The sequence below is a fragment of the Elephantulus edwardii genome, unplaced genomic scaffold, assembly GCF_000299155.1.
Source record: "Elephantulus edwardii isolate Elephantulus edwardi_28Jun2011 unplaced genomic scaffold, EleEdw1.0 scaffold00046, whole genome shotgun sequence".
Classification (NCBI taxonomy): Eukaryota; Metazoa; Chordata; class Mammalia; order Macroscelidea; family Macroscelididae; genus Elephantulus; species Elephantulus edwardii.
This window is the reverse complement of record NW_006399796.1, coordinates 107,928-124,153: the sequence shown is the minus strand read 5'-3', so window position 1 is coordinate 124,153 and position 16,226 is coordinate 107,928. Positions and strand designations below refer to the sequence as shown.

Sequence of the window (16,226 nt, the reverse complement as noted above, 5' to 3'; positions counted from 1 at the left end):
TGTTTGACTCACCCAAGTCTTTTCTAAACTCCTTCTAGTGGCTTTTCATTATTGCATGAAATATCTAACATACTAGAATCTGTATCATTTTAGATATATTTGCTTCTTCTTGAATGTGTATATTCAACCTTGGTGGCCTGATCAATGTCTTTCACATAAGAATGGCTTTCTGGGCCACAGCATGCAGCATTGCCTTTCCTTCATTTCACTGGACATCAGACTTTTCCCTCCACTTTTGTTCCTTCTTGCCTCTGCAAAATTCTCTCCTCCCATTTGTAATACTTTTCTTTGGCTTGCTCTTGTGGCTTTGGGATGAATGATTGTGCTACCAAACCAAGGACACAAGGTTTGAATCCTCCAGTTGCTTCTTCGGAGAAAGACGGACAATCTCCTCTCATGTGATTTACAGCCTCTGAAAACCTTCTAGTGGTTAAACTCTGAGTAAATCCTGACTCAGTGGTACACAACAGCAACAACAACAACTTATCTCAAGTGTTGTGTTAGGCATGATTTGGGGTTGCAAAACAGATGTAATAATGAGGTTGGAAAGAAGGAAAAGGAACAGGGAACCATCAGAAATATAAGCTGGGCTTAGAAGAAGTTGTGGCACTGCAAACATTATCATCAATGCCAGATGGATCTTGACTGCAAGCAAAGAGTATCAGGGGAATGTCAATATCACATTGACTATGAAAAGGCATTTGATTGTGTGGATCACAATAAACTGTGGCTAACCTTGAGGAGAATGGGAATCCCAGAACATGTGATTGTGCTTATGCAAAATACATACTTGAACCAGGAAGCAGTCCTCAGAACAGAGCAAGGAAACACTGTATGGTTCAAAATCAGGAAACAAGTGTGTCAGGGATGCATCCTGTCTCCATACCTTTTCAACTTATACACTGAATATACAAGAATGAACAGATTATCTGGGAGGCTGGGGTTTATGAGAAGGAATGTGGCATCAGGATTTAAGGAAGACTCATTAACAATCACGTTATGCAGATGACATAACCTTGCTTGCTGAAACTGAGGAGGACCTGAAATGCTTGCTGCAGAAGGTCAAGGACTGTAGTCTTCAAAACAGATTGAAGCTCAACATCAAGAAGACAAAGACTCTCACCACTGCCCCAATTGACAGCACCATGCTAAATGGAGAGCAGACTGAGGTTGTTAATAATTAAAGCTTGCTTCGCACCACAATCAACATTCTTAACAATATCAGTCAGGAAAACAAAAGAAAAATTGAACTGGGAAAACCTGCTATCAGGGACCTCTCCAGAGTACTGAGAACCAAGTATATTAGTCTAGTGACTAGGGTGTGCCTAATCCAGGCCATGATCTTTGCAATTACTGGGCAATGACTAAAGATGACAAAAGAAGAAGCAATGCCTTCTGAGTTGTGGTGCTGGAGAAGAGTCTTAAACATACCATGGGCCATCAAGAAAACAAATAAATCTGTCTTGGAGAGAACAAAACCAAGTTTCTATTTTGCTGGTAGGATTTGGAAGCTCTGTCTCACAAACTTTGGGCATGTGGCCAGGAGGGACTGTTCCTTGGAAATGACCGTGCTCAGAAGGGTGGAGGGACAGCACAGGAGAAGAAGACCCTGAATGAAATGGATTGATACAGTTACTGGGGCAATGGAAGTCAGCGTGTCAGAATCAGTGAGACTGGCTCAGCTTGGGCAGACTTAAGAGCTGCTGTACACAGGGTAACTGTGAGTCGCAAGTGACTCAATGACTCATAACAACAACAACACACCCACAAAAATGCTTATGTTTTCCCATCAGAGTGATACCTGTCTGGATCTAGAATGTCTTAGGAATAAGTATGTGTTTGTCAAATCATAGAATTCAGAGTATGAAGCCTACTCATCCACAAATATTAACCACATTCTCTGATACTCTCTTGGTGAGTAAAATGGTAATGCTGTGCTTGACTTTCACCTATCTTATCCTTTTAAAATTTATCAGTTGGTTTACAATCCTGGTAAGGATTACAGATGTCATTTATTAGGTTCTACTCAGGCATTGATCCCAGACCAAACAACTGCATTCTATATGGATCCACATTCACTTAACGACAATATGCGTTTCTTCTAAAGAGAAACTTTTAAAAGATGGAGAAGAGATAGGTGCTGCCAATTTAAATAGACTCTTTCCAGTTCAGCTGATAAACACATATTCCATTCCTATGAAGCATTGGTGCTGGAGAAGAGTATTGAATGTACCATGGACTGCCAAGAAAACAAACAGATTCTTCCTGGAGAGGGTTAAACCAGGCTACTCCTAGGAGGCAAGGATTCTGGGGCTTCATTTGATACACTTTGGACATGTTGTAAGGAGGGACAGGTCCTTGGAGAGGGGCATCATGCTTGGGAGGGTGGAGGGACAGCGCAGGAGGGGAAGACCCTCTATGGAGGTGGATTGATTCAGTGACTGGGGTAATCGGGATGGGTGTGTCAGAGGCAGTGCAATTGGCACAGGATAGAGCAGGGTTTAGGGCTGTTGTACATAGGGTCACTATGAGTCGCAAGCAACTCGATAGCACATAATAACAACAACATGAAGCATTAATTGATGCGTACATGTAACAGGCATTGACATTAATTAATAGGACAGTCTTCAAGGAACTCTAGATCCTACTAGAGTTAGTGACAGAACATTGGATGGGGAGTAAGTCAGGGGTCAGGATGAAGCGTGATTATTCTCTTTTGATTTTTCACACTCTCATTATTGAATGAGTACCTCTTTAGTGAGACTATATGGTCAGATGTTACTATGAAGATAAGACAGTGAAAGGTGATCCGAAACTCTTTTTCCCATTCCAAGTATTACTTAATGAAGAGAGTAATTACATTAATTATGCGAATCAGCTGTAGATGAATAATAAGAATATATGTCCTGGAGTTTGAAGTCTAGGTCCGTCTCCTTGCTTTCGAGAGGTATAACCTTGGATAAGTTATTTTCTATCTGAATTTCAGATTCCTCGCATTAGAAATTTAATTAATTAAAAATAGGAATGATTATAGTACCTGCCTTCTACTATTGCAGTGAGGCCTCAATGAGCCAATAGTAAAAGCAATGGTGTGAAAAATAGTGCCTGGGACAAAGGAGGTCTCAACAGACACCGCTCTTGTTAACAACAGCTGCTGTCAAGTTCTGGCATGGAAATGAGGAGATAATTAACCAGAGAGCCTGGAGAGGTAACGTTTTATGCACTTGAAGTTTTAAGTCGAAGATTTTCTTCAGAATCTTGGTGGGAATAGACAAAGCTAATAGTGAAAATGACTTTCACATCCAGAGCAAAATCAGTTGCTGGTCAGCCTGTACACTTCAAGTATCTCCTTGACATCACCTTGCTACAGCAGAGAAGTTGAGGACGTGCCCATTACTCACGAGAACAAATAAGATAAACATGTGGCAATGACTGCACGAGTGACTGACAGGTTTGCCAAATCCCTCTTTTGGGTGAGGAATGAGATCGGAAACTCAGCTTAATGTTCTATGTGACCTTAGGAATGATATATATATTAATGACAAGTGGTCACTCGATTGTTTTTTAAAATTCAACGAAGTACTTATTATTGATGTGGATCACCTGCATTGAAGATCCAGTTGAGCCATCACTGTGACCTTCATTTCCTCATCTGGGACGTTATCCTGTTGTGTTAGCAGCAGACTCCTCCTGTGGCTCCATTCTGCACACTGCCACTGGCCTCAGTTGGGCCCTGCACCATGATATCATTTGCTTGGCTTTCTGTTAGAGATCCAAGATTTATCTGTCAGTTTGCTTGATTGGGAGAATGATTTAAATGCATTTGACTGTGTGGACCACAATAAACAATGGGTAAATTTGAGAAGAATGGGAATCCCAGAACATTTGATCATGCTTATAAAAAACCTATAATGGGACCAGAAGGCAGTCAGCAGAACAGAGCAAGGGAACACTGCATGGTTCAAAATTGAAAGGGGTGTATTCCAAGGATGTGTCCTATCTCCATACCTTTTCAATCTATATGCAGAACAGATTATCCTGGAGGCTGGGCTCTTTGAGAAGAAACATGACATCAGAATTCAAGGAAGATTCATCAACAATCTGCATTAGGCAGATGGCACAACCCTGCTTTCTGAAACTGAGGAGGACTTGAAGTTCTTGCTACAAAAGGTCAAGGACTGCAGCCTTTAATATGTATTGAAGCTTTTGAAGCTCAACATAAAGCACACAAAGATACTCACTGCTGGGCTGATTGGAAACATCATGATATATGGTGAAAAGATTGAGATTGTTGACAGCTTTAGTTTGCTTGGCTCTACAATCAACACTCTTGGTACCAGCAGCCAGCAAATTAAAGGACGTATTGCATTGGGAAAGTCTGCTGTCAGAGACCTCTCCAAAGTACTGAGGAGTAACGATGTCAGCCTGTAGACTAAGGTGTGCCTGATACAGACCATGGTCTTTGCAATTACTGGCTATGCATCAGAGGGCTGGACAATGACTAGGGAGAATTGATGCCTTTGAGCTGTGGTGTTGGAGAAGACTATTATACCATGTACTGCTAAGAGAACAAACAGGTTTGTCCTGGAGAGAGTGAAATCAGGCTGCTCCTTGGAGGCAAGAATTCTGAAGCTTTGTCTGACATACTTTGGATATGTTGCAGGTAGGGACCAGTTCTTGGAGAGGGATGTCATGTTTGGGAGGGTGGAGGGACAGTGGAGGAGAGGAAGATCCTCGATGAGATGGATTGATTCCGTGACTGGGGTAATAGGGGTGTGTCAGAGACAGTAAGATTGCCACAGGGTAGAGAAGAGTTTAAGGACATTGTACATAGGGTCACTATGAGATGCAGGCGATTCGACAGCACATAACAACAACAAATTACTTTTTAGCTTAACTGTGTATATGCTTCCTTGTTCTTATTTGTTCAGTATTTGTCTGTCATTTTGCCGTAGTAGAGTAACTTGTGTTTTGCTATGATGTTAAAAGCTACAACATTGGTGTGCCACTGAAGTGTCACCCAAGGTGGATGGGTTTTAACAAAGGTTCCAGTTTAAGACAGACCAGGAAATTGGATTGGTCATCTATTTCTGAAATAACAGATCTCTGAAAACCCTATGAACAATAGAGGAACATGGGTAGCCATACTATTAGTGGTAGAGACTAGATTGGAAGTCAATAAAAATGAGAAGAAAAAGTAAAAAAAATATCTTTTAATAATTGGAAAGTGGAATGTATGAAGTATGAATATAATAGGGAAACTAGTTGTTAAAAAATGGAATGTGTATTGATATTCTAGGCATTAATGAACTAATATGGACTGGTATTGACCACACTGACTTAATCAAATGAAAATCATAGAAGAATGGTGGTGTATTCCTTCCTTCCTTCCTCTCTCTCTCTCTCTCTCTCTCTCTCTTTCCCCCCTCTCTTGGTCCTAGCAGCCAGAAAATCAAAAGACAAAATGCCTTGGGAAAGTCTGTTGTCAGGGACCTCTAGAGCATTAAAGAGCAATGATGTCAATCTGGAGACTAAGGTATGCCTGATCCAGGCCATAGTCTTCTAAATTACTTGATATGAGTCAGAAAGTGAGGCAATGACTAGGGAGGATAGAAGGAGAATTCATGCCTTTGAGTTGTAGTGCTGGGGAGGACTATTGAATACACCATGAACTGTTAGGAGAACAAACAGATTCATCCTAGAAAGGATGAGACCAAGCTACTCCTTGGATGCAAATATTCTGAAACTTTGTCTGACATACTTTTTGGATGTTGCAAGGTGTGACCAGTCCTTTGAGAGGGACATCATGCTTGGGAGGGTTGAGGGACAGCTCAAGAGAGGAATATCCTCAATGAGACTGATTGATTCAGTGACTAGGGTAACGGATATAGGTGAGTCAAAGACAGTAAGATTGGCAGAGGATAGAGCAGGGTTCAGAGATGTTATACTTCTGGTCACTATGCAATCACAAACAACTCGACAGCGTATAACAATAACAAATGTGATTTTAACAATTGTTTACAGAAGTTAGATTTTCTTTCACTCATTGCTACACATTTTTATGCCCTCTCCCTCTCCCTTCCCCCTCCCCCAGTTCACACTTTTTGTGGTTTTCTTTTTAATATTAATTTTCACTGTTGCATAATTACCTCCCTCTCCCTCTCCCCCTAGCCTTCTTTGCACTGTACCTCTTATTCTGAGCTTTTGTTGTTCATATAATGTGTAATCACACATTTCTTTTAAAGAGTTTTTTCCTTCATCTATTCCCATTCAATGTTTATTATCTATATGTTGTTGTTGTTGTGTGCAGTCAAGTCACTTGCGACTCATAGCGACCCTATATGCAACAGCCCTAAACCCTGCTCTGTCCTGTGCCAGCTTCATTGTCTCTTACACATCCACCCCGATTATCCCAGTCACTGAATCAATCCACCTCATAGAGGGTCTTCCCCTCCTGCACTGTCCCTCCATCCTACCAAGCATGATGTACCTCTCCAAGGACCTGTCCCTCCTTACATGTCCAAAGTATGTCAGATGAAGCCTCAGAATCCAAGGAGTAGCCCAATTTAACCCTCTCTAGAATGAACCTGTTTGTTTTCTTAGCAGTCTATGGTACATTCAATACTCTTCTCCAACACCACAGCTCAAAGGCATCAATTCTCCTTCTACCCTCCCTAGTCATTATCCAACTCGCTGACACATAACAACTGATTGCAAAGTTCATGGCCTATATCAGGCACACCTTAGACTCCAGAGTGACACCATTGCTCTTCAACACTTTGGAGAGGTCCCTAACAGCAGACTTTCCTATTGCAATACATCTTTTAATTTCCTGGCTGCTGGTGCCAAGAGTGATGTCTGTGGAGTCAAGCAAACTAAAGCTTTGAACAATCTCAAATTCTTCACTATCCATCTTGATGCTGCTAATTGGTCTAGTGGTGAGAATCTTTGTCTTCTTGACATTGAGTCTCAATCCATATTGACGGCTGCAATCTATCTGCATATCTATCTACTTTTATCTTATTCTCCTTCCAAACCCTCATTTCAGACCTGCTTTATAACAGTGCTATGCATTATTTGTCCTTTTGTGGCTGAGATATTTCACTCAGCATAATTTCCTTCAGGGTAATACAAGGTGTGTAATGTTTTATGAACCTATTGTTTTTCAGTGCTATGTAGTTATTTCATATTCTATTTCTACAATAATGGTTTTATACAGTATTTGTCCTTATGGGACTGATTTAGTTCACTTAGCATAATGTTCTCCAGTCCCTCCCAAGTTAGGTAGTGATTTACAAAATCTGAGTTTAGAAGAGGCTGTGACACCAGGGTTAGCATGGCGGATCTTAGATGGATCCTTGCTGAAAGCAGGGAATGCCAGAAAAATGTTTATATTTTATTGTCTATGAATCAATGTCTTTGAGTTGCGGTTTTGGAGAAGAGTCTTGAAAATACCACTGATCTCCAAGAAAACAAATAGGTCTTTCTTAGAGAGAGTGAAACCAAGTTTCTCCTTGGAGGCTAGGATTTTTGAAGGTCTGTCTCAAATACTTTGGCTTATGTTTAGGAGGGCTGGTCCTTGGAGAAAGGCATCATACTCAGAGGGGTGGATGGACAGCAGAGGAGAGGAAGAATTCTGATGAGATGGATTGATACCTTAACTGGAGAGATGTGGGTAGATGTGTCAGAGTCAGTGAGACTGGCTCAGGACAAGGCAGGCTTCAGAGCTGTTGTGCATAGGGTTGCTATGAATTGGAGATGACTTGATGGCACATAACAACAACAACAATAACAATGACAACAACAAAAGTATTTGACTGCGTGAATCATAAAAAACTATGGCTAATATTGAGAAGAATGAAAACTTAAAACTGAGAAAAAACTTAATTATGCTCATATGAAACTTAAAAGTAGACCAAGAAGTTATTGCCTGAACAGAAAAAGGGAACACTCTATGGTTTTAAGTCAGGAAATATGTGAATCAAGGATGTATCCTTTCTTCATATTTATTCAATCTGCTTGCTATGCATATCATTTGAGAAGCTGGACTCTATGAAGAAAAGTATGGCATCAGGACTGAAGGAAGACTCATAAAAAAACCTGTGTTTGAAATGGGGTGGGGGAAAAAAGTGCAACAATGAATGAATGGAAATCCTAAATCTCTGTAAATGATCATTAAAATTAATAAAATGAAAATAAAATAAAATAAAATAAAGAAAAACTATGTTATGCACAACCTTGTTTGCTGAGAAAATGAGGACTTGAAGTGCTTGCTGCAGAAAAGCAAAGAACACAACCTTCGATATGGATTACATCTCAATCTCAACATCAAGAAAAAAATTCTCACCTTTGGAGCAATAAGAAACACCATGATAGATGGAGAAAAAAAAATGGAAATTGTCAATGATTTCATTACTGGGTTCCAAAATCAACACCCTTGGTTCCAGCAGTCAGTAGACCAGGAGATGTATTACACTGGCATGTTTGTAGTCTAAGACTGCTCCAAAGGAACAATGACATCAGTTTGAAGACCGAATTGCTCCTGATTCAAGCCATGCTATTTTCCATCCCTTGCTATGCACCTGAGAGCTGGACAATGACTAAAGATGACAGCAGAAGAATTGATGCCTTTGAACTGTGGTGTGGGAGAAGAGTTCTGATTATTCCTTGGATTACCAAGAGAACAAAAAGATGTGTTGTAGAGAAAGTGCAGCCAATGCTCTCCTCAGAGGAAAAGATGACAAACCTTCATCTAACATACTTTAGGCAAATTGCTAGGGGAGGCCATTCTTGGAAAACAGACACCATGCTTGGAAAGTTGGAGAGTCAGTGAAAAAAAGGAAGACCCTCAACCAGGTGGATTGGCATAGTGACTACAGCAATGAGCTCACATATGTGAGGATAGGACAGGATTCAGATATGTTGATATAAAGTCATGATGAGACATACTTGATTCAGTCACACCTAACCAGAATTTATCCTGGAATTACAAAAAAAATGTTTCTTGAAAATCAACTAATTACACAGGTTCATACCAGGAACTTACACAGTTAGTACATGCTGTGACTACATAAATAAAATTTCAGGTAGATATTGCCATGTTAGTTTTAGGAAAAACTAGAAAACACAGGAAAAAAGAAAATTAAGAGTTTAAAAAAAAAGTTAAAAAAAAAGAGTTTAAAAAAAGTTAAAGTATTACTTGATGAAATTTAAGATTTCTATAAGATTTCTTAGGGCTTAGCTCTTATCATCATTATTTTGTCTATGACTTTTACTAATTTTAGGATGTTCTTGTTCTTATGTACCGTGGAGTCACCTGTGACTCATAGCGACCCTATGTACAACAGCCCTAAACACTGCTCTGTCCTGTGTCAGCCTCACTGTCTCCAACACACCCACCTCCATTCCTTCAGTCACTGAATCAATCCACCTCATACAGGGTCTTCCACTCCTCCCAAGCATGATGTCCCTCTCCAAGAATTTGTCTCTCCTTGCAACATGTCCAAAGTATGTCAGACTAAACTTCAGAATCCTTGCCTCTAAGGAGCAGCCAGGCTTCACCCTCTCCAGGATGAACCTGCTCATTTTCTTAGCAGTCCATGTTACCTTCAATACACTTCTCCAGCACCACAGCTCAAAGGCATCAATTCTCCTTCTATTCTCCCTAGTCATTGTCCAACTCTCTGATGTTTAGCGAGTAATGGCAAAGACCATGGCCTGTATCAGGCACAACTTAGTCTCCAGAATGACACCATTGCTCTTCAGTACTCTGGAGAGGTCCCTAGCAGCAGACTTTCCCCATCGTGATATGTCTTTTAATTTCGTGCCTGTTGGTGCCAAGAGTGATGACTATGGAACTAAGCAAACTAAGGCCTTAACAGTCTCAATCTCTTCACCAACTATCATGATGTTGTCAATCAGCCCAGTGGTGAGAATCTTTGTCTTCTTGATATTGAGCTTCAATCCATATTGAAGCCTACAGTCCATAACCTTCCACAGCAAGCATTTCAGGTCCTCCTCAGTTTCAGCAAGCAGGGTTGTGTCATCTGCATAATGCAGAATGTTGATGAATCTTCCTCCAATCCTGATGCCACACATCTTCTCATAGAGCCCAGCCTTCCTGATAATCTATTCTGCATATAGGTTGAAAAAGTATGGAGATAGGACACGTCCTTGGCATACACCCTCCCTAATTTTGAACCGTGCAGTGTTTCCTTGCTCTGTTCTGATGACAGCCTCCTGGTCCAAGTATAGGTTTCACATTTGCATGATCACGTGCAAAGGTGTTTTTCTTTGTGGATCACAACAAACTGTGGCTGACTCTGAGAAAAATGGGAATCTCAGAATACTTGACAGTTCTAATGCGAATTTTAGAATAGAAACTTATAAAGTAGACATGGAAATAGCCCTCTATTTTATTTTAGTGTATTTTCATCCATTTTAATGACCTATGGTATTTTCATCTTTTTCCCTACAAAAGTGAACTTCTGATTTTTATCTTATTTAAAAGTCTCCTTTAAATAATGGTGGTGTTACATACCATAGTTGAAACCAACCCACAGCTGACCCTCTGGCAGATTTTCAGAGACAGTTAATCACATGAGAGGAGATTGTCCATCCTGCTTAGACAGACCAGCCGGTGGCCTCGACCACTTGCCATCAGGGTTGCAGCTCAGCTTCTTTCCACCAGGCCACCAGAGCTCCCCTTAAATAATGTCCGTAGGGGTGGTTTTATTTTGGGTATTGTTAGTATTCCAGAACCTGATTATAAATTGTTCCATTTTATCATATAAATGAGGAAAGCCTTTATCGTTCAAATTTATGCTTCCCATTTTACCTTATTTTAAACAATGATGCCATAAATATTTTTTGTACATAATTCTTTGTGCCTTTCTCTAATTGTTCCCTTAGAATAGCTTTCCAGAAAAATAATTAATAGGTGAAAGCTTATTTCAGTTGTTTCTTCCTGTGTAAGAAAACAATTCCAAACTTAGTGGTATAGAACAAACACCACATTATTGTGCTTAGGGAAGCCATGGTTTAGGAATTTAAAAAGAGACAGTGCTAATGGTTCTTCTCTGCTCTGAGGTCTAGGACCTCACCTGAGGTGCTTTACAGACTGGGCTCTGCTAGGATTGTTGATAGCTCATCCTAATAGTCACCGCTCCAACCTAATGTCCTCAGTGTTGTTGCACTCTGCATGTTGTAATTCAGAGCTGCAAGAGTCTCTGGTGGAGGACAAAGGTACATGGACTTTTATGACCTTGCCTTGAAAGTCCCGTGTTGCCACTTCTGCCTTACTGTTCATGTGGAAAAGTCAATTTCTTGCTGGAAAAGAACTCATTTCTTTTGTGAAATCTCTTCTGTCTTCTTTGTTTTCCTAATCAGTTAGACTGATTAATACGTGGCCGAGCTTCCTAGAGGATATCCTAGAGCAGCAGTGATGAAAGAAAAATGAAACTTTGTTCTTTAGAATAATGAGAAGTCCCCAAAGGTTCACTTTTCTTTGACTAAGCAAAGCCTGTTGAAACAAAAGGTCAGGAACCTGAGTAAATGAATGAAATCCCAGGTTCTCATTACCTCCAAGCTTGTACCTAACTCCCAACTTGGCAACAGTCCACAGTACTCATTCATTCGAGAGCCTCACGGGGGTGTTGGAGGGCTATATATTAATGTGTAGGGGATGGGATAGAGGTCTGACTGGCCTCATCTCTTACCGCTAGGGGACAGTGTACATTTGTTGTCTCATAAGAGGGTTTCTCTGGTTTGGCCCAGCTGTCCACCACTGCTCATATTCTAGAAATGAGCTGCGTTGGTCCTCGCCTCACTGCCTCTGATTATCCTGTGAAATATGAGTTGGGGGAGTTTTCTGTAACAAATGCCCGCTTGACTGGGCCCCTATTCAGGCATCCGGTGTCAGCACTTGTCACAGACAGTCGCTTCAGCCACGCCAGCCAGACAGTGACAGATCAGCCTCCTGCTCAGACTGTCAGGGGAGCCTGCCCCTCAGGCTTGGGCTTGTCACAGGATCGCCTGGCTGATCCTGCCAGGGCTCTAAGCTGCACCTGTGCTTCCAAATGTCAGTGGGCATGAGGGCCAGTTGCTTTCCAGCACCCTCTCGTCAAGGTCAGCGGGTGGTGACGAGCAAGGGGTCTTCTAAATGGAGAAAGACTGGTCTCTTTGATTTATGTCAGTGCTTTGGAAGACTGACTTTCTGTTCCAACGGGCCCCAAATTTGCCCAATAAAGTGAGTAGATTTTGGTAAAGTTTCTTTCAGGGGACAGTTCAGAAATAATACCTTTTTGAAATTTCCCTGTTAAGTTCTATTTATCACGCTGATCTTGGTTGAATACGAAATGAAAGTGAACCAAACCAGTTAAGGGTGGCAAGACGAAAGAATGGTTTGCATTCATGATGCCAATCACTTTTGAAATTCTTCCAGAGTTGGCCATATGGTGGTCACAGTGATGACTTAGAAATCAGAAATTGTACTCGGATGGCCAATGGACTAAATTTGGAACAGAAGATTTTTATTTGGCCTACAATATTTGCTTGCTATTCAGGAGAAATTTGATGCTAATATTTAGAATTCATAAAATTTCACATGTGAATGTTATTTGTGGCTTTTGTACAAAATTAAAAGATCCAGAGCTCTAGTAGAGCAATGGTATTTGTTCAGAATGAAAAGATCTGGCAACACCGGAATATTTCTGTCTGTCACAGAGGGACCATAAATAGTCACATAACCAAATCTGAAGCAGAAACACCTTTACTAGATCGGAAGGACTAGATTCTAATGATGATTGACTTTGGAGAAGAAGTTGTTTTTTAATTATCTACATTTTAGGGGGCTATTTTTTAATTTTCCATTAAAAATAAACTAGTATAAAAAAGAATGTAAAATAGAATGTATATGAATGATTGTGTGGAGCATAGTGTAAATGAAAGATTTTGTAAAACACAATGTATTTAAAGTATTCATGTAATAAAATCACACACAATGTATATGAATGAAACATACTATAAAGGTATTTTTATAGGAAAAATCAATAAAAATATTTTTAAGTTGTATACATATTTTTTCATCATAATAATTGTACTTCTTTCAGTGTGACATTACTATTCCATTCCCATCCTATACTCCTCATTTTCTTTCTTTGCTTCTTTCTTCTTTCCTGCCCTCTGAAATTTATTTTTTTGGAAAATGTTCTATTTTTTATTTTATATGAGTAGTTTTTGTGTGGAGTATGTCCTTCTGGATATTACTGTTCACTTTCTAGGCCTATCTGTTATTTGTCTCTACGGTGATAATCTGCTAGGGGTTTAGTTCCAGCTTTAACGGGTGTCTAAGTGTAATGTGTTGGATTGTTAACAGATAGGTTGGCAATTTTAATCCATCAGCTTTTGTACAGGCAAAAAAGAAACAGTCTCCTCCTGGAAAGATTTTGGGCTTAGAAACCAAATGGAGGGTCTCCATGAGTAGAAATTGACTCAAAGGCAATGACTTTGCTTTAGAAGGACCATAGTCCCAAGGTTCTGGTCTTTTTAGAATTTTGTTGTTGTTATTTATTTATTTTTTCTTTCTTTATACTGTTTGCAGAGTATCTTCCAATCACCAGCTAGTGAACCAGGTGGGAATAAAATGGCTCTTTGACTAGCTGGCTTTCCCTCATTGTACCAGTACCATTCTGTTTTGGTTACTACAGCTGTGTTGTAGGTTTTGAGGCCAGGGAGTGTTATGCCTTCCACTTCATTATTGTTTTTAGAAGTGCGCTGCTTATTCAGGTCTCTTTCCTTTCCAAATAAATGTGACAATTAGTCTTTTGATCTTCTTGAAAAATAAGTGTGGTATATATACAGGGAGGATATTCAGCTTTTACTAGAGCTGTTTGTTCAAGAAACTATCTCTTCTCCAATTCATTAATTTCAATCTTTTGTCCAAAATCAACTATCGATTGATAGATGACTGTAAGATTTCCAATTATGTTCCATCAATCTAAATTGGTCATAAGTACTGATATTGGATTGTTTTCACTACTGTGACTACATTATTTGGAACTTGGAAAGTCTGAGGGCTCATACTTGGTTCTTTGAAGAAGAATTTCTTGTTACTCTTTTCTATTAATCTTGATATAGACTATTCTATGTCTTCTGATGCACAGAGCCTAATGAATACTCTTATCCTTTGCTGTCACAGAGGACACACACACACACACACACACACACACACGTTGTGTCATCCTGCTTTATACTTTCCTCTCCTCACATGTCTGGACTGATTTGTGTATTCAAGACTCATCAGTAAAATGAGTCTGCATGGATTTGTACTGCTGACTACTGTGCATTCCTGTTTTGGGGAGCAGATAATCAGAACAGCTCCCGGTTAAAACATAAGAAACCTCATACTACATACTTGAGCTCTAGACAGCTGACATACTCTCTTTCACCTCTCTAGAGATATAATAGATTAGAATCAGCAGTAAAGCCATGCTTGCACTGTGTCCTAAATACAAAGATACTCTGCTTGCCTAAGGTCCTTTCTCTGCTGGTTCATTGAAAGCCAGGGCTGAACTCAATTCTCTTTATGCTTTTACCTTTCATGTATCCCTGTGGGCTACTTTTCTTCTGACCATAACTTACATTTCAGTGACCTCAGGATTAATCTCAGGCCTTCATTTCTTGCTTCTCTTCTATACGCCCTCCCAGGATGATATTATTAACAAAAACTAACTATATTTTTAGCCACTATCTGGGAGCTGTTATTTGTGGAAATATACTACAAAAGACTTTCTTATAATATTAAAAGAAAGATGTCACTTTGAAGACTAAGGTGCACCTGATCCAAGCCATGTCATTTTCAATCACACCATTTGCATGCACAATCAGTATAATAAGTAAGAAATATTGAAGAAGAATTGATACTTTTGATATGAAGAACATTTAATGTTTCAGGGACTTCCAGAAGAACAAACAAATGTGTCTTGAAAGATATACAGCAATAATGCTCCTTACACTTGAAGATTCTGAGACTTTGTCTAAAATACTTTGGACATGTCAGGAAATACCAGTCACTAGAGAAGGAGATCATGTTTGTTAATGTAATATGTTGATGTAGGGCTGTAACAATGGGCTCAAACACAGTCATGACCGAGGATAGTGCATAAGCAGGTAATATATTGTTCTGTTATATGTAAGGTCTTTATAAGTTGGAGGTGACTAGACAGTCCCTAACCACAGCAGAAAACACTTCAGACATATATTTTCTCTTAGCTGAATTCCTCTGCTATCCACTGCTCTGCAAACACATCCCTTCAGATGTTTCATGGCTTCTCAAAAACAACAAGATTTTTTTGTTTTGTTTTACCTCTGGGCCCCTGATCTACCTTGAATTGGCTTTTGTGAAAGATGTGAGATGTGAATCATCATTAGGAAAAACAAAACAAAACAAAACAACAAACCAGGAAAAATTTAGAAGTCCAAGTCTACGGCTTGAACCAACTTTCAAATAGCCCAAAATGCACAACTATTTGGATAACACAAAATATACAAATGGGACTTTCAAAAAACAAATCCTTGTGTGAATAAAAAAAGCTTCTCCAATAGGGTGAAAAGAAAGCTTACAGATTTGGGAAAATATTTGGCAATTATTCTTTCCGACAGGACTTGTATCTAAATTTTATAGAATTCTCCAGTACTTCAGCAAGAAAAAGACAAACAACTGAGTTACAAAATGGGTAGAAAATATGAAAAGACTCTTTACCAAAGAGGATATTCAACTGGCCAACAAACACATGAAGAAGTGCCAAAGATCTTTAGCTTTTAGAGAAATCGTCTTACCCCAGCAATCATAGTGAAGTTTAACAGGACAGCAGGATGTGAAGAGGTTGGAACTTCCGTATAACATCAATGGGAATGTAAAATGATATAATCACTATGGAAAACAGTCTGACACTTCAACAAAAAAGTTGAAAATAAAAATTCCAATTGATTCAGCTATCTCACCACTAGGATTATACCCTAAGGAAATTAGAGTTGCAACATGAACAGATGTTTGTATGTTGTTGTTGTTGTTGTTGTTGTTATGTGCCATCAAGTTGTCTGAGACCCGTAGCGATTATATGTATAGCAGCTCTGAAGCCTGCCCTGTCCTGAGCCAGTCTCACTGATTCAGACACACCAACCCCCATTGTCCCAGTTACTGTATGAATCCATCTCATCCAGGGTCT

General features: G+C 39.7%; 1 pseudogene; it reads left to right on the top strand.

Annotated features, from left to right (window-relative positions):
- LOC102861165 overlaps positions 1–12,093 on the top strand; it is a 26,925-nt pseudogene extending 14,832 nt beyond the window's left edge.
- The last annotated feature ends 4,133 nt before the right edge of the window (positions 12,094–16,226 follow it).